This window comes from Canis aureus, chromosome 31 (genome assembly GCF_053574225.1).
Source record: "Canis aureus isolate CA01 chromosome 31, VMU_Caureus_v.1.0, whole genome shotgun sequence".
In the NCBI taxonomy this organism is placed as follows: domain Eukaryota; kingdom Metazoa; phylum Chordata; class Mammalia; order Carnivora; family Canidae; genus Canis; species Canis aureus.
The window spans coordinates 26,677,579-26,703,051 of NC_135641.1; the positions used below are offsets into that span (position 1 = coordinate 26,677,579).

Below are 25,473 nucleotides of genomic sequence, written 5' to 3' on the forward strand. Positions count from 1 at the left end.
ATACTCTGGTTCTATAGCACAATCCATTAAAAATTGATAGAACATACATAAATACTTCTGTTTTTCACTTTTCCACCTTCATCGTTTCTTCAGGCTGTTCTAATGATCTAGAGAGCCTCTATCTCTTGGTCTTTTCTTGTTGAAATCTAACCTATCCCATAAAGTTAAGCCTAATTCCTGACTCTCTAAGAGATCCTTTTTCAACACTATCGCTACAGTCAAGTACAGCAATATCATCTTCTCCCTATTTCTCTATGAGCACCTATCATACTCTGCTGTACATTGCACCTCCCTGAGTATATTCATTTCTTCTAGTAGAGCTCTCTGAGACTAGAGGCCATAAGAGTTCTTTTTTGTTTGTCTTCACCTACTTGACATGTAGATGAAGTCTATGATATGGCTTAGGAGAAAAAAAGAACTTCTAACAAGTAAATCTCTTACACAAATCAAAAAGTGTATTACATGTGAGTATGCTTCTTAAGCTCTACTGGACTAAAAGGACGTCAGTTTAATAACATCTCTGAAGTCATCATCATACTGAGAGCTTCCAATACTGATTATTAGCAAAGTATATGATTCAATAGCTCTTGAAAATTGTCAGTCACTGTTGACAAGTTGGTTCCTTTACTGAGATCTTACCACACCTGCTGTTGGATTTTTTTTGCACAGTTGATGTTTTCCCCATTTATAATCCAGTACTGAGCATATCATCTTCCCCAATATAAATATTAAGAAGATTCCATGACTTAAAGTTAAATCATAAAATTTTTTCATGAACTGGCCATGGCTTTTAAATCATTGTGAACCAGTTCAGGAAACTCAAACTGGCTGCCAAAGTCTATAAAACAAGCCATTATTTTAACTAGAATCTTGATATCTTTGTATTCTATTTTAGAAATTAGATATATACATGTGAAGTGGTAGGAAAACTACAGGTGAACATGCGTATGCTGCATATAATGCCATATTATGCGATGGGGATTATTATAAGGCTTTGTAAGTACTAGTTTCAGCTAAGGAAGGATCGACCCACTACTTCACTGAAACAAACAAACAGCCAACTGCCCTGAAAGGCTCCACACTGGACTTCCTTTAAGACCAAAGCAAATTAAATTTAAATTAAAAAAAAAAAAAAGACCAAACTAAAATAAACCACAAGAGAGGGTAAATCTATACATCAAAAAAATAAATTGCAAAATAAAGAGCAACTGAGGAAAGGGAAAGGATTTGACGACAAGATGGTATCAAATTTAGAAAGGAGCCAACCGCTCCCCCTGAGATATGAGAAATACCGGCCAGAAATGCCTTCAAGATGCATTGGATCATTTCATCTCAGGCTGTGAAGAACTAAGGCGAACATTTTCTCCTGCCAGCCTAAAAGCAGGACTGTACGTGGCAGTCATACTGCATGGAAAAAAAGAAATGAATGCTGATTAAATCAACACCCTGCTGACATTCTAAGTTACTCTGTCCACTGGTGAGTGAATGAAATTCTTTTGATGCACTAATGGTTTTCCATAGCGAGTAATAAAGAAGCATTTCAAAAGGACACGTTGACTATTTAGAAACCCTCAGTAGCTATCCATTGACCACAAAAGAGATTCCAAAAACTATGTATGTGACATTCAAAACCTCCAGGATTTGGCCTCAACTCACTTTCTAGCCAAACAACTTCATCTCTGCCATTATGCAAACTTTTCCCAGAAAAGTTCTAGAAGAACTGCTCTTTTTCAAAAGATTTTATTTATTTGAGAGAGAGAAAGAGAAAGAGAATGGGGGATGGAGAGTGGAGGGAAAGGGACAAGCTGACTCCATGCTGAGCACGGAGCCAGATGCAGGGCTCACTCCCATGACCCTGAGATCATGACCTGAGCCAAAATCAAAAGTCAGACATTTAACCCAATGAGCCACCCACACGTCCCTAGAAGAACTTCTAGATGTTTTATAATTTACCACCTTCCTATTTAAGAAAATACACAAAGGCCCAGTGTTCCAGTCATACCCAAATTCATTTCACTCATTCATTTATTCAGCAGGTATTTATTGTGCACTGAATTAGTGCCAGACACTGTCATAGCTGATGAGAATAACTACATGTCCAAAGCCAACAAAGACCTTACTTTCTAGGTACTTATAGCCCCGTTGAAGGGGTCAAGTCTAAAGTAAATAAATCATTAATGAAATCAGTTTCAGATTGTGCTGAATGCTATGGAGAAATAAATGAACAAACGACACTGTTAAGAGCTGGCTGGGGTGGGAATGGAAGCAGGACTCTATTAGATAAATTAGTCAAAAAAGGTCCCTCAGCAATGATAGTTTTCAGCTGAGACCTAAATGTTAAGAAGCCAGTCATGAGCAGAATGGGAGGAAGAACATTCCAGGCAAAAGAAAGTGAAGTGAAAGGGCCCTTTCCTGGCAAAAGAAAGTCAAGTGGAAAAAGTCTTGACATGTTTTTAATGCGGAGCAGAGACTAAAGAGAGATATTTGAAGAGCTGGAGAAAGACAGATCACTCATAGGCTATGATAGAGTTTATTCTAAGTGCAAGGGGAAACTTTTAAAGAATTTTAAACAATATCTGATACACATTTAAAAATGACAGTTCTGGGGCGCCTGGGTGGCTCAGTTGGTTAAGCATCCAGCTTTTGATTTCAGCTCAGGTCGTGGTCTTGGGGTTGTGGGACTAGACAATATGGGGCTCCACGCTAGCCTGTAGCCTGCTTGGGATTCTGTCCCTCTCTCTCACTCAGTCCTGCCCCCTGCTCACATATACTCTCTCTCTCTCTCTAAAATAAAATAAAATAAATTTAAATAAAACAAATTTTTTAAAAATAAATAAAATGACAATTCACACTGCTATGTGGAGAACAGATGTTTGGTAGCAGGCAAGAGAACATGGCAGTAACTCAGGTGAGAGAGAATGCTTTTACTTTCAAAATAAAAACCATTTCAAATAAAAAAAAAAAAAAGGTCAGTAACCCTGCCTTTTCCCCCTCTCTCTTCCATTCCTTTTTTTTTTTTTTTTTTTTATTCATGATAGGCACACAGTGAGAGAGAGAAAGGCAGAGACACAGACAGAGGGAGAAGCAGGCTCCATGCACCGGGAGCCCGACATGGGATTCGATCCCGGATCTCCAGGATCGCGCCCTGGGCCAAAGGCAGGCGCCAAACCGCTGCGCCACCCAGGGATCCCTCTCTCTTCCATTCCTTTCTCTTCCTCTCCATTTTGCCTATTCTTGCTTCTTTCTCAATTCAGACACACGGTACAAAAGAAAACAGTTCTACAATTTCCAAACATAGTTTACAGAAAATATACAAGTTCCCTGTCTTCTAAATTAAGAGAAATACAAAGCTCAAATATTCTGGATATGAAATTTAGGACAGCTTGTCAGACATATGCAAGAAAGGAAATTCTAAAGCACATTTAAAAATATAAAGAACAGTGCACTTCTGAGAGAGAATAGTTAGGATCACTTTCTGGCTTCTGAAGCCTTTTTATACAATCAGAGTAAAAACGTCAAGCCCAAAATAAGTGATTTCCATTCTCTTCTATTGAAACATCCACATTTTCAATAAAGAAGGGAATTCTTTCTCTGCTTTCACCCTCCCCCCCCCAACATAGGGAATTCATCCAATATCATGCATTACATTTTGATGAAGTGCTGTATTTTTTGCCTTAGCTTTTTACTTAAATTTCATAATATAACAACTTTAGAGAATTTTTAACCCCATATAAGGTTTCTTACCACAGGATAAGCAAGCAAGTAGATACAGAACACATCCTGTTTCTAGGCCACAGCAGAATTTTTAAGTTTTAGTTAGCATTAACATACTAGCTGCAGGGAAAGGAAGGCACTAGATTATAACATGTGCATCAAACTAAAAACTGAAAAATTCATGGGCTATCAACCATAAATATTCTTTTATGGAGCAGTAAGGATTTTTGTCTTTTGGCATTTGTTTGTTTGTTTATTTATTTAATAATGGTGACACTAGACATTTTTGTAGCATCTGCTCTTTTCTCCAAATTTACCTCAAATGTTTGCCAACTCAAGTTATTTTTTCTTTACAAAACCAAATAAATAAATAACTTTTAAAAATTGAACAACATATTGGGACGCCTGGGTGGCTCAGTGGTTGAGTGTCTGCCTTGAGCTCAGGGTGTGACCCCAGGGTCCTGGAATGGAGTCTGGCATCGAGCTCCCTACAAGGAGCCTGTTTCTCCCTCTGCCTATGTCTCTGCCTCTCTCTTTGTGTCTCTCTGAATAAATAAAATAAAAATCTTTAAAAAAAATTGAATAACATATTAACAGAATATCCTTTTTTAAAAAATTATTTATTTACTCATGAGAGACACACAGAGAGAGAGGCAGAGACACAGGCAGAGTGAGAAGCAGGCTGGGACTTGACCCTGGGACCCCAGGATCATGCCCTGGGCCGAAAGCAGGCGCTAAACCGCTGAGCCACCCAGGGATCCCAACAGAATATCCTTAAAACAAAGATCTATTAAGTTTCAAAACAAAATTTGAAAGCATTTTTTAAACTACTGGATTAAGCTAATCCTATGAATTACAGTAAAGACCAGGCTGTTTACTGAGAATTCGGTTTTATTTTAGAAAATTCATACATATTTCCAAATAATGTAGTCAAATTTTGAGAGCCAAAAATAGCTATATGAAAAACAATTTCGCATTCTTATTTCACAATTTCTGGTGATATTACTATCCTTTAATGTTATCGACAAAACTAATAAAAAGATTCATACGTGGAATTATTTTTATAATTCAGTTATAGGAATTAAGTGCTTCTTTCTCTTGACAAATTTATAAAGTTAATTTTACCAGACACTGAGGACTGCAAAATATAGTGCATTGCTGTTTTTGTCTTGGCTACCAAGAAGCTCAGAGCTAAATTTTATTCTCATAGACAGTAACTAAATTACGCTGGGTTTCTAGTATAGCAAGCTGAAGCTGGCATACTTCCCTTTTTTCTTTGACTTTGTTTTTATTCCATTTCAAAAATCTAAGATATAAATAATTACTTTAGGTAATTCAAAAGATAAATCCCTAGGATGGCCTGGCAGCTCAGTGGTTGAGTGTCTGCCTTTGGCTCAGGGCGTGATCCCGGGGTCCTGGGATCGAGTCCCACATCGGGCTCCCAACAGGGAGCCTCCTTCTCCCTCTGCCTGTGTCTCTGCCTCTCTCTCTCTGTGTCTCTCTTGAATAAATAAAGGAAATATTTAAGGAAAAAAAGATAAACCCCTGTAAGTAAGGGGCATTTCTAGTAATTAAATTTTTTCCTACATCCTGATATAGAGAATTTAGAAATTTCTAGCTTTACAGAATGCATATTAATTCACAAGTTAGGTGTCCATGCTATGTAGAAAATGAACTTATCTTTGAATTTATGGAATATTAGTCTAAAATGTAGTCATGGATATAATGAAATATTTATAGCTTTCAAAATGCTATTTTTTAAGGATTAGATGGGAAATGATATATCTAAAGAGTAATATTTTCTCTGTGGAGTAAGTTGGAAAGAAAGAATATGTATTTTAAAAGCATTTTATTTATTTATTTATTTATTTAGTTAGTTAGTTAGTTATTTTTGCCAAACTCCTTACACTCTTTCCTTCATTTACTTATAGTCCTGGACTTGATTAACAGTCTCCTGCTCTTTCTAAATACTGCTAAGTTTCAAGTTGATGTTTACAACTTAACGTTCAACACTAATGGTGAGTAGCCACTGTCAAATTAGGTTAACCTCATGAGCTCAGTGCAACAATAGATCCTATCAGCTAAGATGGCTAGAAGGTTTTCTTATCTAAATAAAAACCATCTTTCAGGATAAGGAAAACATTAAAGTGAAGAAGCAGAACTTTTAAACATACCATGTCAGATTAGAGACTGTTAAAAACAACAACTCCTTGAAGTTTCTGAAAAAAGAAGAAAACCTCAAAATATTAGCCAAAAAAATACGTGTGTGCTTAATTGGACAAAATCCCTTGAGCCATCTGTGGACTGTATTGTCTAACTTCCTAACAAGAGGACAGCCAAGACTTGGATGCTCACTGGCAAGGAGAGAGTACTGTCTTAGTGATGGAATGTGGGCAAGTCGTCTCTGCCACGGAGCCAAAGAAACTAGCGTGTGTGGCTTATTGGTATGTTACTGTTGTTTTTGGTTCTAAACATTAGGACAGGGGAAGGTTGAATAACTGGGCAGGCATCTTAACCTCTGCAGTATTGTCCAGAAGTCTCCCTTGAGGTGTCAGAGGATGACTAATGGTTACCGAAAAGAAGGTTTGGGCCAAGATCGTCTGACATTTGCTTCCTGCTACTGTTTTTGGAAACACAGCTGTAATCCTCCTCAGAAATTTCTTTGAAAGGCAGATGTCACTCATTTCACATTCCAGTTTTGCCAGCAAACTTTGACTACTGTAGTAGCCATCCCTTTAACCGGTTAAGCATCTTAGTTGTATCTGATTATAAGAAAAAAACAGAAATCCAATGTCCCCCTTGGTGAGCCCAGAACTGGTTTCCTCTCCTTTGTGACTTCCACATTGATGAGCATGATCTTATTCATGAAGTTATTATTCAGAATTTACCATTCAGAATGTATATTGTTGTATAGTTTGCAACGCGCTTCACAATAGTACTAATAATAAAAGTGAAAGTAATAAAAAATGATCACGTATTGAGGGACTACTCATTTCCTATTTTGAAATTCTTCAAAGAACTAGAAGATGAATCCCCTACCTCACCTCGGGCCCAGTGCAGAGGTACTTGATCATTATTTACAAGGGCACATTATGATCCAAACAATGAGCAGTGGCACCATGCAGAAGCAAGTGCTGGATAGCCTGAGTGGCCTTTAATGAACTTCCCAGTATGAAAACAAATTTGTTGTCCTAACAGTTCACTCATGCTTTGCTTCTGCCTGGTTTTCATCATGATAAATGGGGATGAATGTTGTCTTTCCCTAGTGACCCATTAAAAAAGTTCTAGCTGGCCATCACTTCCCTGGAGCCAACAGCCAGCTCCCTAATTGCTCACTACCAGAGTCCTATCTTTGCGGTCAGCAGCAGCCAGAGCACATTCCCCCTTCCCGAACTGTACAAAGTTGCAATCGTTTGACGTAATTTGTCAAATATGATTGCAAAATGGCAATTAACTATGGATTTGGGCTTTCCGCTTCTAAGATGTCCTTTAAAAATTAACAGTGAAAAAAAAAATCAACAGTGAAATAGCTTAAGATAGACTTGGCACTGATTTTTCTGCTCTTGAGAATATGGGAAAAAAGAAATAAAGAATTTCCAAGGCTTTCTGAGTGCCTGCAACACTGTTTTGTGAAATAACAAAGCGATGGGCATTAAATACTTGTCATGGGCAAAAAAGGGATGGGAACCCCCAGGGTTGAGAATCAAAGTGCAGGTTTACTTCCTGTTTCTCTCATAAGTGCCCTTGTTTCCTGAGTGGTTCTGGGGGGAGGCACACAGGGAAAAGAAGTAATAAATATGGCCTTGCCTTGTTAAAAGTGCTAGGATAACATTGGACATAGCCTGACAAAACTGATGATTTGGGGAGAGCTTCGGAGTTTAGTGACCCTGTAGAAAAATGCCATCATTCTAATTTCCAACGTCTCCTTTCTACTTTGTGTTTTTGAAAGAAATTTAACATTCCACCCAAACCACTCCACTGTGAGAAATATAAGAAAAGCAAACAAGCAAATCAAAAGCTTTTCCACTTGTACCTTTTTGGTATAAATATGCCACATTCCTCTTTGAAATACAAACTCTCTCTAGCCCCAAGAAGGGTGGGGAGATTTACTTCAAAATGTATTTCAAAACATTTACTTGATCTCAAATAAAGGAATGTACCATGGCTGCAAGCCAGAGGGAGTTTCACTCCAAAGACCCCTCTTGGAGGGGACTTCAAGGAGAGACTACAGTCCCTTCAGGTTTTCAACCTATCAAGCTGACTAATGGGTGTTCCTAACCTGACAGGCCACATGCTCTTATTAAAGGGGTGGTTTTGATGATGGAGTTCTTTCAGTGTTCCATAAGCTCCTCTGGCATCACACCTGCACTTTTTAAAACATTCAGCCACAGCAATAACCTTCAGGCCGTATTGTAAATTAAATATCCCTGCCATATACACAAGTTAAATATAAACACAAGCTTTTTCTCTGTACCTCAGCCAACAGACGGTACTGGAAAGAAGTTCCAGTCCATCTGAATGTCTGAGGAGGTTAGAGCTTAGAGAAAATTCACTTATTTACAGAACTCATCAGGGAGCATCAATTCTTGGGTTACTTTTGTGGCACTTGCATTGTCTGTGAATACTAATTCCCATTAGCCATAGATAACCAGGGCTGGAAATTATTTAGTACCACTGCCTCAAGTGGAAAAAGGAAGTGTGCAGAAAACTAATGGCAGGGCTGTGGTTAAAATCAAAGTCTTTTATTAAAATGTTCACAAACACACATTTGGGATTTTAATACCTGTTATTTCAAAGTCAAGGTGAATTCATGCATATATGGTCCATGTGACAAGTGTTTGCTGATCACCTCTCCCTTGGAAAGAACTATGATAGATGTCCTGAGAGGATGTAAAATATTTGCAGTATGGTCCCTGATCATCTATTAAATACAGCCCAGTAGGTCAAGGATACATACACGAACTATTAATATCAAGAACTAAGTGTCTACAGGATTAGAGGGCAGGGTAAGTGGGTAACAGGCAATGCAATGCTATAGAAATTGAGAGAAATTTGAAATCACGGTAACCTGGGAGGCTCAGGGCAGGCCTCTCTGAAATGTGGGACTGAGACTGGGTCATGAAGAATGAAAACCATGTGGATGTCTCATCTCAGATGCAGATGGAGCAAGCAGGGAAATGAGAATGATTCATGTTTCTATAGAAGAGTCATTTGGCTAATGCAGATCATATGCAAGATCTAGATTACAGAGTAATGGGGAAGAAGGATGAACAGGGCTGTGCGGTGGGGGAGGGGGCGGTCTTTGAACACCAAGCCAAGGTGTCTCAACTTGGTATTCTAGGAAAAGATGTGTTGTGGTGGTGTTTAAATTTCCATTTCCCTGACGACATATGATGTGGAAGATTCTTTTCAGATATGTATTTAGCATCTGTGTGATATGCCTGTTAGGGTTTTAGCCCATTTTTTAATTTGGTTGCTTTCTTATTTTTGAATTTTTATAGTTCCTTTACATATTGGATAACAACTCTTTATCTCAAATGTGCCTTTTGTAAATATTTTTTCCTAGACTGTTGTCTTCTAATCTTCTTGACATCATCTTTTGCAGAACAGAAATTTTCAATTTTCATGAAGTCCGGCCTTCAATTATTTCTTTCATGGATGGTTCCTTTGATGTGTCCAAAACATACTGTCATATCCAAATTCATCTACATTATATTCTACAAGTTTTACAGTTTTGCATTTTACATTTAGGTCTGTGATCAACTTTGAGTTAGTTTTTGTGAAGGACATAAGTTCTGCATGTGGCTCATTTTTTGCATGTGAATGTCATTTTTCCTGCACTACTTGTTGGAGACATTTACATTGTTCCATTGTATTGCCTTTGGTCCTTTGTCAAAGATCCGTGGACTGTGGTTATATGGGTCTATTTCTGGGCTCCTTATTCTGCTCTATTAATCTATGTGTCAATCCCCTTGCCATACCACACTGTCTTGAATACTGTAACTTTTTAGTAGGTCTTGAAGTTGGGTAATGTTAGTCTTCCATTTTGTTCTTCTTCACCAATATCGTATTGGCTCTTCTGAATCTTTTCCCCCTCCACATAAAGAGCAGAATCAGTTTGTGTGCATCTGTGAAATAAACTGTTAGGATTTTGATTGGGATCATACTGAATCTATAGAACTGACATCTTCCCAACTCACTACCAGTACTGAGTCTTCTTTTCCTAGGAACATGGAATCTCTACTTATTTAGTTGTTCTTCGATTTCACTCATCAAAATTTTGTAGTTCTCATCTGTATCTTATACATGTTTTGTTATAATCATACCAAAGTATTTCATTTTGTAGGGTGCTAATGTAAATGTTGTGTTTTTTAATTTCAAATATCACTTTTTCATTGCTGGTATCGAGGGAAGTGATTGACTTCTGTATATTAATTTTGTATCCTGCAACCTTGCTGTAATCATTTATCAGTTCCAGGAAATTTTTTGCCAGTTCTTTCTTATTTTCTAAATAGATGATCATGGCATCTGTGAACAGTTTTATCTCTTCCCTCCCAATCACATACCTTTTATTTCCTTGCCTTGCTTTATTGCTTTAGCAACGACTTCCAGTAAGAAGTTAAATATACGTAGTGAGAGGAGGCATCCTTACATGTACCTGAGCTTAGTGAGGAAGCTTCAATTTTCTATTAAGAACGATGTCAGCTGTAGGTTTTTGAAAGATATATTTTATCAAATTGCAGAAGTTTCTCTCTCTTCCTAATTTACTGAGAATTTTTATAATGAATGGGTGCTGAATTTTATCAAATGCTTCATATGATCATGTAATTTGTCTTTTTTAGCCTGTTAATGTGATAGATTACAATAACTGATTTTTTATTGTTGAGCCATTGTTGCATACCTGAAATAAATCCCGCTTGGTTAAATGATAAAGGTATCTTTTATGTCCCAGAGTGATCTATCTATCTATCTATCTTGGTGAATCTTCCACAGAAGTTGAGAAGAATGTATTCTGCTAGTGTTAGATGAAGTAGTCTATAGATTCGCATTATATCTAGTTCACTGATAGTGGTATTGAGTTCCACTATGCTCTCACTGGGATTTCTCTATCTGCTGCATGTCTATCTCTGGTAGAGGGATATTGAGGTCTCCAACTATAATAGTGGAAAAATCTATTTCTCTTTGCAGTTCTATCACTTTTTGATGAATGAGATGATGAATAAGATGGCGTGCATACATGTTAAGGACTATTATGTCTTCTTAGAGAATTAACCCCTTTAGCATTATGTGAAGTCTTTTTTTTTTGTTTTTTTTTTTTTTTTTTTAATCCCTGGTAACTTTTCTTGCTCTGAAGTCTGCTCTGCTTGAAACTAATATGGCTACTCCTACTTTATTTTTTTGAAACTAATATGGCTACTCCTATTTTATTTTAGCATGATATACTTTTCTCCAGCCATTTACTTTTAATCTACATATGTCTCTAAATTTAAAGTGGATTTCTTCTAGACAACATATAATTGGTTCCTGCTTTTTTATTCACTCTATCTCTATCTTTTAATTGGTGCATTTGGATCATTAAAATTGGAAGTGACTACTGATACGGGTTGATGAATGTCCACCACCTCTGTTGTTTTTGGTCCTTTGTTCCTAAGTTTGTCTTCCATTCTTTTTTCTGCCTTTTGTGGCTTTGAGTATTTTATATTATTAAACTTTCTCTCTTTCCTTAACATACCGGTTGAGATATGTTTTTAGTGGTTGCCCTAAAGTTTACAATATACATCTATAAAAAATTTAAGTCCAGTTTCAAAAACACTCTATTACTGACAACAAATGCTGGTACCTTATAATAACAAAATAATCCCAATTCTTTCCTCCTATACCTTGTATTGTCACTGTCATCATTTCACTTATATATAAGCAGACCTAAGCACACACATATATGTATAACATATACATAAGCATACCTAAGCAGATGTATCTTCACTATTACTATCATGAACACAATGTTATTTGGTCAAACAATTATGAAGAAAAAGAAAAGCTTTTAGTTTACCTTCACTTATTTCTTCTTTGGCTATCTTCCTTGCTTTATGTAGACCCTAGTTTCAGACTTTTATGATATTCCTTCTCTTTAAAGAACTTTTTTTTTAGCATCTCTTGCAGGGCAGGTTTACTGGCAACAAATACTCTCAAATTTTGGTTTTTTGGTAAAGTATTTCTTCTCATTTTTGAAGACTAATTTTGTAAAGTACAGAATCTTAGGTTTTTATTTCTCAACACTTTAAATATTTCACTTCATTCTCTTCTTACTTACCTAGTTTCCGAGGAGATGTTGGATGTGATGTTCATCTTTATTCCTCTATAAGTAAGGTGTTTTTCCTCTTTTCAAGATTTGTTCTTTACCTTTAATTTTCTGTAATTTGGAAATGATATCCCCAGATATAGTTTGTTTTACTGTTGTATTGTCTGAATTTATCCTATTCATTGTTCTCTGTACTTCCAGGATCTGTGCTTTGTGTTTCATTTATTTGGGGGAAATTCTCACTCATTAATGTTTCAAATATTTGTCCTTTCCTCTCTTTATTCTTTTGGTGTTCTGAATACGTGTGTTATACCTTTTGTAGCGTATCACGGTTCTTGGCCATTTGTCTTTTTTTTCTCAGTCTTTTTTCTTCTTTATTTTCAAATTAGAGGGTTCCTTCTGAGATAATGTCAAACTCAGCTATTCTTTCCTCGACCATTTCCAGTCTACTAATATTCTTAAAGTCACTTTTCATGGTCTCATCTAAACCTAATTATATCCCAAAGGCCCTATCTCCAAATGCCATCACATTGAGAGTTAAGGGCTCAACATATTAATTTTGGGGATACAATTCAGTCTACAGCATCAGTCCAGAAAATGTAAAAGCTACAGATATCTTTATTTTTTAAAAAACATGATAGAAATAGCAATGGAATTCATTAGTTTTTAAAAGCAGTTCTGAAAGTTGGTTATGGGATAGAGAAAACAATAATTTAATTTTGAACTAGGTAACATTTGATACAATGGGAAGGCATGCAAAAGAGTACATCTTTTTATCAGTGAAGAACCTTGACTGGAGAGCTAATGAATTTGAGTGTTGGGCAAAGTCTACAGCTGAGGCACACCTGAGGTCTTTAGCCCACAGAAAGTGAGACTTCCAGTCTTTCCAGAGTGAGAGCATGAACAATTAATATACTTGGCTTAGAATAACCCAGAATGACAGAAAAAAATGTATTTGGGTTTGTAAGTAACCCTTGCTAAGAAGTGTATTTTCTCAGAATGTCATAAGACTTAATAAAAGAAACAAAAAAAGTTTTTATAGTGAACTAAGTGTAAAATAAACTGTGTTAAAAGTTAAACATTTCTATTTAGGGTAAGAGTTTTTAGACTTTCTTTTTTTTATTTTTTTTTAATTTATTTTTTATTGGTGTTCAATTTACTAACATACAGAATAACCCCCAGTGCCCGTCACCCATTCACTCCCACCCCCCACCCTCCTCCCCTTCTACCACCCCTAGTTCGTTTCCCAGAGTTAGCAGTCTTTACGTTCTGTCTCCCTTTCTGATATTTCCCACACATTTCTTCTCCCTTCCCTTATATTCCTTTTCACTATTATTTATATTCCCCAAATGAATGAGAACATATAATGTTTGTCCTTCTCCGACTGACTTACTTCACTCAGCATAATACCCTCCAGTTCCATCCACGTTGAAGCAAATGGTGGGTATTTGTCATTTCTAACAGCTGAGTAATATTCCATTGTATACATAAACCACATCTTCTTTATCCATTCATCTTTCGTTGGACACCGAGGCTCCTTCCACAGTTTGGCTATCGTGGCCATTGCTGCTATAAACATTGGGGTGCAGGTGTCCCAGCGTTTCATTGCATTTGTATCTTTGGGGTAAATCCCCAACAGTGCAATTGCTGGGTCGTAGGGCAGGTATATTTTTAACTGTTTGAGGAACCTCCACACAGTTTTCCAGAGTGGCTGCACCAGTTCACATTCCCACCAACAGTGTAAGAGGGTTCCCTTTTCTCCGCATCCCCTCCAACATTTGTTGTTTCCTGGCTTGTTAATTTTCCCCATTCTCACCGGTGTGAGGTGGTATCTCATTGTGGTTTTGATTTGTATTTCCCTGATGGCAAGTGATGCAGAGCATTTTCTCATACGCATGTTGGCCATGTCTATGTCTTCCTCTGTGAGATTTCTGTTCATGTCTTTTGCCCATTTCATGATTGGATTGTTTGTTTCTTTGGTGTTGAGTTTAATAAGTTCTTTATAGATCTTGGAAACTAGCCCTTTATCTGATATGTCATTTGCAAATATCTTCTCCCATTCTGTAGGTTGTCTTTGTAGACTTTCAATTACTATGACTGTTAATTCCCATGAATTTGGATACTGTATTCTACATTTTTCAAATTTTTTTGATCAAAGAACCATCCCTCTGTCTCAGAGTGGCTCAAAAGACTAATAACTTCTCTGAGACTCTACTTTCTTGTATATATACACACATACACCCCCACACACACTCTGGGTAAACTTCATTAACTTTGATGAAAGAATGGCTTTAGTTGTAAAATCATCACCAAAGTGATCCCAGAATCCCAAAATGCTAATAAGACTGAAATTGTCCTTAGACACAATTTGGTATAAGGCTCCCTCCTCTGTTATACTTATGTAAATAAGACAACTAAAATACAAATTGAGAAATTTTTTTTAGGACCACATGGATTCTAAGAGAAGTGTTGGACTTCATAACCTAGTCTTCTAATTCCAAAGTTACTGATTTTTCTAGGAAACTTCATTGTGTCTGAGAGTAAGTGGCCAATTCTCCTCATTCAGCAGGAGAATAAAGAACATACCATTTTGAACCAGTGCATATAAAAAACTCACACCCATAACATATCCCTCTCAAAGTCATAAAAGAATACCTTTCTCCATGCCACCCAGAATAAGACAAATTAATGCTGCAAAGTGGCTAATGAGTATAGAAGAGAACTGTGAGACTGTTCAAATGAAGAGACTGGTTTGAATTGAAACACAGCCTAGAAAAATCATATCGAATAGACTGTAAAATTATATTCAGTGGTTTAAAAAACTCAGGCTTTCTGATTTTGACTTAACACATACTGTGAATTTACATTGGCTTCCTTCCCCTGGAAATGTTATATTGTAGTTTAGCAGCTGGATGTTTGGTCTGTACTAAGAAAAGAGTGCCACTATGATCTTCTGTAAATGGAGTCCAATGTTCCCACTTTGTCTGCAGAGGGTACTGTAAGCTTTGTTTTTCTAGGAATTTTGAGGCTTCAGGCTATTCTTTGTCTTTCAGTTCAACCTGACCAACATTCAATGAGGGGCCTGTGCTGGGTATTGGGTAGATAGGAATGGTGGAGAGAAAACTGAGATAATTCTTGCTTTTTTGTAGCTAATTTGGGGAAAGGGTGTGAAACCAGAAAAAATACCTATAATTCAGGGTGGAGTAAGGGACCACAAAAGAAGTAAAAACAGTTTAAAGATTCAAAGTAGGAAAAAGCACTTCTAAATAAGTGGTTTGGGATCTAGAAAACCTTTATGGAGATCTTACAAATATGGCATTTATTAAAACGGGATTTCAACAGACATAGGTGCCAGGAATGGTGTATCAAAAAAAGTGTAATTCGTATAAAAGGATTAGTTTGTGGGGAGTGTTTAGAGTGAAGTTTAGAGTAGCCGAGAATGCTTAAAAAGCAAGCTGGTGCCAAACTCATGTGGGCTTGGAGCTAATAAGCACATATTGTCTTATGTGAAAATTTCAGAGCACTGAAGTAATCGGAATCTTTGGAAACTACCTTCCAGAAACATCACGATGTCACTCCACTGTAGAGGAGTAAGTCTACATTGCTAAATTACACTAGTAACACAGGACGGCCTATGAGACAGATAAATTTAATCAATCCTACCGAGCAGCAGATGCCAGAACAACCTACTCTCTACAATTCAATTTCCAACTGGTCTTGAATCCCAAGCGTTAACGGAACCAGGCCACATACTCACATGCCTAGAGTAGTTGGTTAGGCATGCCAGTAAAATGCTAAACTGCCACATATCCGATTTCTGGAAGACCCACTTTCTGTTAATCTAAAGCCTTTTATGTTTTACAGACTCCATGGCAAGTCCAGTTTGCAACCAGAAAGAAATCTCAGCCAAGTCATTAAAATGAACATAGCCTTCCATATGGGAGTTGCCACCTCTACTCTTCCTACCCAGAGGAACACGTGGTCCTATTACAAAATAATCTAAGCAGCTTTCACTCTTTTCATTTGAAAACACCCATGAGGCACTAGAAGAACTCCCTTGCCTCTATCTGTAGACAGCAAGGCAGAGAGTCTGTTGTATTTCCATTGATCTTTGCCCCTTCCCTCACGTGAGCAGAAGTCTCTATGAGAATGATTATATAAATTGGCAATTATTAACCATGTGTTTTCTTATTCAAGAACTAAGGATGCTGAGACCTGCAAGAATAAAAGGGAGGCCAAAGGGAGGCTAAATCCTACTATTCTTACTCCCTGCTCTTATGGAAAAGAAGCTAAGAGCAAATGCCTGGGTGCAATGTGCATATTCTTCAAAGGGAAGAAAGTAAGTATGTATGTGTATACCTAAAATAAACAAGAGTCCTCTACCGGTTATTTTACAAAGAAAGTCAACATAAATTATCTCAGGTCATCATCATATATACACATTGGGCAAGTAACAATATCCCAATTTTATCATGACAAAAAGGAAGCTCAGAGAAGCTAAATACTAATAGTCGGTACCATATTGAGCATATAGTGTGCCGGAGACCTGAAATAAATGCCTTACATATGTCATCACATGTTGTGGGCTGAACTGTGTTCCCTAAAATTCATGTGCTGAAACCCTAACCCCAAGTACCTCTGAATGTGACTGTATTTGGGGATAGGACCTTTAAAAAGATAATTAAGTTAATATGAGACCTTGAGTGTAGGACCTAATCCAATCTAATGTCTTTATAAGAAAAGGAGATTAGGACATAAGGACACCAGGTTCACTAAGCACACAGAGGAAAAGACCATGTGAGGACACAGCCAGGACACAACCATCTGCAAGCCAAGGAGAGAAAAAAATAATCCTGCAGACACGTTGATCTTGAACTTCTAGCCTCTAGAACTGTGAAAAAATAAATGCCTGTTGTTTAAGCCACCCAGTCTGTGGTTTTGTTTTGTTTTGTTTTGTTTTTTATAGCAGCCTTAGCAAACTAATCCAGCACATTTTAAAAATAAAAATAACAGTGAGGTAGAAGTCAGTAACTTCATTTACAATTGAGAAAACTAAAAACCGTAAGTAATTGAATCTGACTCCAAACCCAATGATGTCTTACACCAGAACTCAGGCCCTTACTCTCCCTTATATTCTCTCGAGTGAGAGAGACAGAGCTAGTAACTTAACCAGGGCACTCTAACTTTTAATTCAGGTTTGCTCCATGAAGGTATCATGACATTACCTCAGTACACCCTTTGACATTAAAATAGAATGGGAAATAAGATTAAAAATAATAATAAAATTATTGATTATTGATTATGTAATATTAATTATTATTAATATTTAATAATATTAATAATAATTGATTATTATTTAATTATTATTAAAATACCTGCTTTCTCTTATTATTTCTTAGGATATGACCAAAAATTTCAGGGCAAATGAATCTTCTCTTGTAGGCATTCTAGAGTGGCACATCTGTTTTTATTTATGGTACTTAAACCTCCTATTTTGGTTTATTCCGAAAAGGAGTTTGACCAAGACTCTCTTCCTCTAAGTATCTCCTTTCCTTTTATCATAAATAAAAAAGTTTTTGTCACTCAGAAACTACCAAAGAGAACATACTATCCTGGTATTATTTTAATTAGCTGGTAAAGTTCCTGAAAAATGCTAAAACCCCGTAATACCAGAGAAGTCTGCCTGGGAAATGTCATCTTAATCTTGTGAAGCAGAATTTCTAAGATTCCATATAAACTGATCTGATCAAATTAAAAGTGACGTTTCTAACAACAGGGGTGGACTAAATTATAGCACGATCATATGGTAGGATATTATACGCCCACTGAGAATAATAAAACATGCAAAGATGTTCATAATAAAGTCTTGAAAGAAAAAAGCAGACTGCATAACATTATGTATGGTATGAATCCACTTATGCAACAGGAATTCACGAGAAAAATTTTAATGTACAAAATGTTCATATTAGGGGTGTTCAGACACAGGGGACTTAGTTTAAGATTTAATAATTGTTATTTTTTATCTTGTTTTCTAACTTTCAAAAACAAACATGGTATGCATCTGTTTTGAAGAAACAGAAATGGAAGCAGAATGAGAAAGTAAGCAAAAGTCTAGGTTTATCACAATTTTCTGAATAAAGAAATATTTCCATCAAAGAAGGGCTTAATCATGGAAGAAGGTCTGTTAATGACACCAGTGAATTTGATTTATATAATTTAAATAAGTGAAATTCTGAGAGAGCTCTGTATATATGTGTCCCTGCATGCGTGCAAGCACACAATGTGCATGAAGGGCATAATGTCTAAATGCACAAAGAAAATAATTGTGGGGAACTTTCTTGTGAACTCCTGCTCCCCTTAATCTACTTATCACACTGAAGCCAGAATGATCTTTCTAAAATACAAATCTGATCTTCTCCCTCTCTGATTTAAACTTTCAAAAGCTCCCACTTTGGTATGAGGAAAAAGTTCAAATTCCTTAAATGACTCACCAACTCCTGCCTGACTGGTCCCAGTTTACCTGCCCAGACTCCCTTCTCATCATTCTGTAACTTTCTAAAGGTGGTCTGGTTGCATTTTGCCTCAGTTCTATTCACTCTCTACTCTTTGAGTTTATAGTGTTCCTTTTCTTGGGAAATTATCCTTCCAAATCTTTGCCTGATTGTTTCTTCTTTATCTTTAGTAGTTTGCTTCAGCATTGTTTCCTCTGCTGTGTTTGCCATGAACAACCAAATTTCACATGCCAGATAGATCCCTGGACTTCTCATAGTACTTCTCCCACATGATTACAATCACCCATTGACACCCATTGAGTTCTCCATTGGTTCTCTGGACATAGAATTCTGAATTTTTTTAAAGATTTTTTTAAAATTTATTTATGAGAGATACAGAGAGAGAGAAGCAAAGACACAGGCAGAGGGAGAAGCAGGCTCCATGCAAAGAGCCCAATGTGGGACTCGATCCCGGGTCTCCAGGATCACGCCCTGGGTGGAAGGCACATGCTAAACGCTGATCTACCCAGGGATACCCTGAAGTATGCTGTTTTTTAACAGCATACAGAAGACTAAGAGGTTTTGAGAAAGAAAAAAAGGAAGGAAGGAAGGAAGGAAGGAAGGAAGGAAGGAAGGAAGGAAGGAAAGAAAGAAAGAAAGAAAGAAAGAAAGAAAGAAAGAAAGAAAGAAGAAAGAGAAAGGGAAAGAAAGTAAGGAAAGAAAGGAGAGGAGGGGGATCCCTGGGTGGCGCAGCGGTTTGGCGCCTGCTTTTGGCCCGGGGCACGATCCTGGAGACCCGGGATCGAATCCCACGTCGGGCTCCCGGTGCATGGAGCCTGCTTCTCCCTCTGCCTGTGTCTCTGCCTCTCTGTCTCTCTCTGTGTGACTATCATGAATAAATAAATAAAATCTTTAAAAAAAAAAAAAAAAAGAAAGGAGAGGAGGAGGGAGGGAGGGAGGAACGGAGGAAGGAAAGACAAGAATTCATTTGTAGAATAACAAAAGAGAACCAACCATCTTCTCTTCTTTAATTTCAAGGTATACTCAACTCACAAAAAGCTGTGTTTCTGTCTCTCTGACTGGTTATTGTATTCTGGTGATTAAGCCTCCTGGGCACATTTTAGGTTCTCAATAAGAACTCCATGAAAAGCTGTCATGTAGTTGTCCACTCATGGAACACTGACTGTCACTATGGGCTAGCCACAGATTGTACATGAGAGGCACACAGGGCCTGAGTGTGTCTCTCAATATGCATCAGTATAATAAGAGATTATAGCAGTGTGAGAGCTACAACAAGTAAATAAGCATACAATGGGACACCTGGGTGGCTCAGTGGTTGAGCATCTGCCTTTGGCTCAAGGCGTGATCCCTGGATCCAGGATTGAGTCCCACATCAAGCTCCCTGCATTGAGCCTGCTTCTCCCTCTGCCTATGTCTCTGCTTTTCTCTGTGTCTCTCACAAATAAACAAATAAAACCTTAAAAAAAAAAAAGCAGATAATAATCAGACAGTGAGTTAAGTGCCTAAGAGAGTGATGTGGTAATGCACAGAAAGAACACTTAACTCAAAATGGGTGGTATTTATTAGGTCACTGAGTTGTTAAAAATTATGGTAGCTGGTTAAAAAATATAGCACTCTCCAGATAACTATGTTTCAAAGAGTTTGATTAAATTGGAACTTATAGGTTACTCTAAAGCATTTAAAAACAAAAATAAACTAATGACAATGTTGAGAATCTGTTAGCAAACTCTGATTAACTGAGAAACATCTACTTAAATAGGCACAGACTTAGTCAGCTACTGAACGATGGATTCAACAGTGGAAAGACAAGCAGATCTGTCTTCTAGCCACGTGGGATGGGGCAAGGGTGAGACATGTAAAAGAGAAAAATAAATAAAATCTATAAATTCCAAAAGAAAACAGATTCTCCCTGTAAATATTTCCCCTTAGGATTTCTGATATCCCTTAGGGAAATGATGGTTTTAACAACCCTGGCTTTGCATGCTGCTGTGTTTTCAAATATCTTTTCCAGAACCAGAGGGTAAATGGAATGGTCCTGGCTGCCAAATGCTGATGGCTTGAAATCCTTCATGAGGAAAAAAAAAAGTAAGAGTCAATTAAATCATCACCTCATAATTTTTGCATATGAAATTTTATACTGAGACTAAGAATTTGGTGTAAGATACCAGTAAATCTGATTTCATCCCATTTAAAAATGGCAAAGAATTATGTGTTCTCCTTTCTTCCTATTTTTCTCTGAAAAATACTACTCTGGGAATCCACTCTCTCCTGGGGGGGATGCTTGGTGGCAAAATATAGACAATAAATAGCTGCTTTATGAGAAGCATTTATTACTTACAGGTGAGGAATTAGGGAGGGATTTACAAAGGACAGAATAGTTGTGCTGGTCTTTGAAAAAGAGATGTGATTTGGGTATGAGGAGTGGGTGCTCACTCAGCAAAGATTTGTCAAACTGAAAGAATGAATGAGTGAATAAACAAATACCTATTTCACGTCTTCATGAAGTCTGACAGTTCCTTGTACATTGTCATTGAAATTACTTTTTCTAATTTTTATCCAAATAATTTTTATTCTTCCTGAGAGAACAGTTGACAGGGGACCAATAGGTATGGCTATGTGAGAAAGCATATCATTGAGGAAAGAGAAGTAAGACCCCATAAAGGAGTGGACATTTGGTATCAACCTTGACAGATGAATAGGGATTAACAGCTAAAGGTGGATAGAAACAGATATTCTAGGTGAAGTCACTATAACTAAAAATGTCATGCTATGTATCAGGAAAGGAGTTTCAATTGGCTGTAGATGTAGCTGATGATGGAAAAGTGGAAGTTGGGTTAGAAGAGAGATTTAGTGATCATAGTTAAAACACCAACCCTGACCCACAACATCCTCCGTGGCTTGACTCAAAATAAGGGACTCCCTGTCTGTCATTTCTTGGAGTCTTGAGGCATTTCCAAGGCCTTGGCCATAGTAGGGGGACCTTCTTTATCTATCATTCTGAACTATACCACTCTTTCCAATAGACAACATCATGCTCTCAAGTTTATGTCTTCAGAGCTGGAGAAAATTCTTTTATTTTTTTTTAAGATTTATTTATTTATTTGAGAGAGAGAGCATGAGTGGAGGGGAGGGGCAGAGGGAGAAGCAGACCCCATGCTAAGCAGGAAAACCCAAAGACTTGGGCTCAATACCAGGACCCTGGAATCATGACCTGAGCCAAAGGCAGATACTTAACCAATTGAACCACCCAGGTGCCCCAAGAGCTGCAGAAAATCCTTTACTAACCATATGAAGAAGGAGTCACTCATGTAATGAGGGAAATGTGAGGTGAAAAACAAGGACCCTAGTTCTGGCTCTGTTGGCAGTGTGCTGAGTAACCTCAAGCAAGCCAATCAGAATCTTTGAATCTGCTACCTCTTTTGCTGGACAAGATAATCTTTAAGGTGACTTCTAGCTTGCTATGGTTACATATCTAGGTTACCAAATTCTAAGAATGAAAAACATAAATAGTATCATCAAGTTAACCCATTTTAGATGCTAAATTTAAATTTTTTTCAAGGGTGCTTTAGTATATAACAAGCCTTACCCAGAGACCATTTGGTTGGCCCTATTTCACCTCACTCATTGAAGAATAATTCATTCCCATTCCAGGATCTTCCTCCCATTCCAATAAGAGATTGTGTTCTACATCAGAAATAGCAGTGATCTAGAAGTCAAGATCTTCAGTCTTTTGGGTACTCCTGGAATGAGCTGGGGTTCAATCAGTACTTTTGGAAAACCCTTTGGGCAAGATTATGATTGGTAATTCTTGCCTGGCCTGAAACTCTGCCCCAAGGATAGGGCTAGAGATAAAATGTCCACTCAAAGTAATCAATCAGAAAAATGTGGATAGAGAAGTTTGTGGTTATGTATGTGTGGTGAGGGCAGGAGAGGTATCTGCAGTCTGCTGTTTAACCGTGTATTTTCCCTTAGAGTTCATTCAGGTGTGATGGTAGGTCTCTATGAAATGTTCCCTCTCTTTAGTTTGCTGCTCTTTCAATCCTCCTCCTCAATCACTGCTAACTACATCTATGGCTAATTTATCCTGAGAGGAGAAGAAACCCACAACAGGTCATTGGTGGGATTTCCTATTTTACCACTGCCTTGGGTGTGTGATAAATCCTAATCTGTCTTAATTTAACTGCCTTACGTGTACAATAGGAATGATAATGGGGGATCCCTGGGTGGCGCAGCGGTTTGGCACCTGCCTTTGGCCCAGGGCGCGATCCTGGAGACCTGGGATCGAATCCCACGTGGGGCTCCCGGTGCATGGAGCCTGCTTCTCCCTCTGCCTGTGTCTCTGCCTCTCTCTCTCTCTCTGTGACTATCATAAATAAATAAAGAAAAAAATATTTTTTTAAAAAAGGAATGATAATGGTTACTATTTACATTTTATTTTATTTTTTTAATCTGGAATGTAATTTGTGCAAAGAATGACACGTTTGTAACACATATTTACTATATTCCCATTGCTTTTTCTATTGAATCTCAGAGACCAAAAAGACCTTAAGAGTCATGGGGCCAAACCTCTCTTCTGGTGCTATAATCCTTTTCAAAGTTCCATCAATGGTCATATGACTTCTTAATGACTACCTCAGCAGCAGGAAATTCACTATCTTCCAGAACAGCTCATCCTACTTTGGGCAGTTTTAGTCTTTCCAATGCCCTTTCTTAGGCCTGACTAGAATGTGTCTTAGAATTTCTAGCAACTGGTCTTTAATCCACTGGTTGTGACTATTCCGAATAGGTCTAAGGTAGCCCTTCCAACAGAGGTGCACTGAATCAATGAGTCCTTCCAACAGAAAATGTTCCTTTAAGAAGAGTTTTATCATGGGCCACAGTTATCTTAGATCCGAAGGCAGATAAGGTGGCAGCATTTTCTCTCTCACGGAATCTGCCTCATCTTCTCTCTCTGTGTTCCTTTGCATTTTGCTCTTTAGATCCTTTCCAGCTGTCCTGTCAGTCAGGAATGGTCTCTTCATAGTCTAAAGGATTTTGTTCAAGGAAGCAGTGTATCACATGGCAATGTCATTTCTTGTTCCTTCATAAATCAAACAGCCATGACTGTAGAAGTGAAATTCTACTTAGTAGTATAAATTTAAGCCACCTCAGCTGCTCTCTCAGGAAAGAAAAAAAAAATTTTACTGTTGGTTCTTTAGTTACAAAATCTTGGGGATCATCCCAAAAAATATTTCAAAGAGGCATTATTTCCAGAGGCTAAATAGCACACACATGGGATGCGAAAGATTTGTTGACTCTCTGGAGCCAGCAGCCGCATGGTAAATATATCTGACACCTGACAATAACCAAAACAAGTCCCTAAGACAGCTTGGATAATGGGAAATAGATTTTAAAAGAAATTATCCTCTGGATTTCTCCTTAGCACATTCACTGCCAGCAGTACACAGTTATGTGTTTGTCATGGGGCCACGCCTCTAAACCATGATGCATTGTGCAGGTGGGGTGTGAGATGTCGAGTCCTGCGGGTGCTATGGCTCCTGTTGGTCTTGGACAGAAGGTGAGTTTTGTTTGTGGATTCACAAGCAAACAATTGAACATTATATCTCTCAACAGCCTATTTCCTGAAAGATTTCTCTCTTTGACTTGAATGATCTTGTCTCTGTGATTAAAGCCAAATTACTCAGGACATTGGAATGGTGCAGATTGGCCCCAGGAGAGCAGAAAAACGCTTTAATGCCAGAGAAAACTTCCTAATGCCATAGGCACATGCACCCCTATATACACACATACACACAAATCTAAGTAAAACAGATTTAAACAAGTCTGTGAAATTAAATGCCTTAAGCTTATCTATGCCATGAATTGTCAGGTGTATGAAAATACAGTGGTCAACTCTACAGCTATTTATGAATTTATCCTCTAATTATGGAAGCCTTTACAGGTAGCTGTTCAAGAATTATATGAAACTCACGAGGAAGTATTCTACTCGGAAAAAAATAATTTCTAATACAAGGGCAGCTACTTGTATTAGAAATCCTACAGTCTGGGGCAGCCTGGGTGGCTCAGCGTTTAGCGCCACCTTCAGCCAAGGGCGTGATCCTGGAGACCCAGGATCGAGTCCCAAGTCAGGCTCCCTGCATGGAGCCTGCTTCTCCCTCTGCCTGTGTCTCTGCCTCTCTCTTTCTCTCTGTGTCTCTCATGAATAAATAAATAAAATATTAAAAAAAAGAAATCCTACAGTCTGTCTTACTGAACCCAACTATTCCCGCTTTCTCAGTTCAAGATCACCTACATCTAGATGCACATTTCTGCAAAGTAACAATGATAATAACAGTGGTCACCATGTACTGTAAGTCTGTGCTCAACACTTTAAATACATGCCCTATTTAGTCTTCTCAACATCACTCCAAGGCAGGTGCTAATAATCTCATTTTGGATGAGAAAACCAAAGCTACGTATTTCAGGGCTTTCTAACCCTATTCCTTCCCACTGCTAATTTATTTTCACATAAGCATAAGGAGGGAATAAACTATAAGTGGTTATGGGTATATGTCTGCTTGTATCTCTTGGGATTATTGCATTCCTTTCTCTCAATTGTTCATTATTTCAGGGCATAGTAAATATTTCTACCTTTCCCTCTAATACAGACAGCTGCAAACCTCTTATGTGGTAATGGACCAGACTTATAAAAATAGATGCATAAACCTTAGTGCTGCTGTAACTTATGTAGGAAGAAACTGCTGGATTCTATACCACTCATCCCAATTCAAAACACACATGGGAGATTTTAAATCCAGTTTGACCAAGGCCTCCCTTAAGAGAGCCAAGATAGGGCAACCTGGGTGGTTCAGTGGTTTAGTGCCGCCTTCAGCCGGGGTGTGATCCTGAAGACCTGGGATCGAATCCCACGTCGGGCTCCCTGCATGGAGCCTGCTTCTCCCTCTA

At 37.8% G+C, this 25,473-nt stretch overlaps 1 protein-coding gene across 1 annotated transcript in view; it reads right to left on the reverse strand.

Moving 5' to 3' along the window:
• Positions 1-25,473, reverse strand: part of P3H2 (prolyl 3-hydroxylase 2) — a 149,604-nt gene that overhangs the window by 34,266 nt on the left and 89,865 nt on the right. The gene's annotated exons all lie outside the window — the stretch shown is intronic.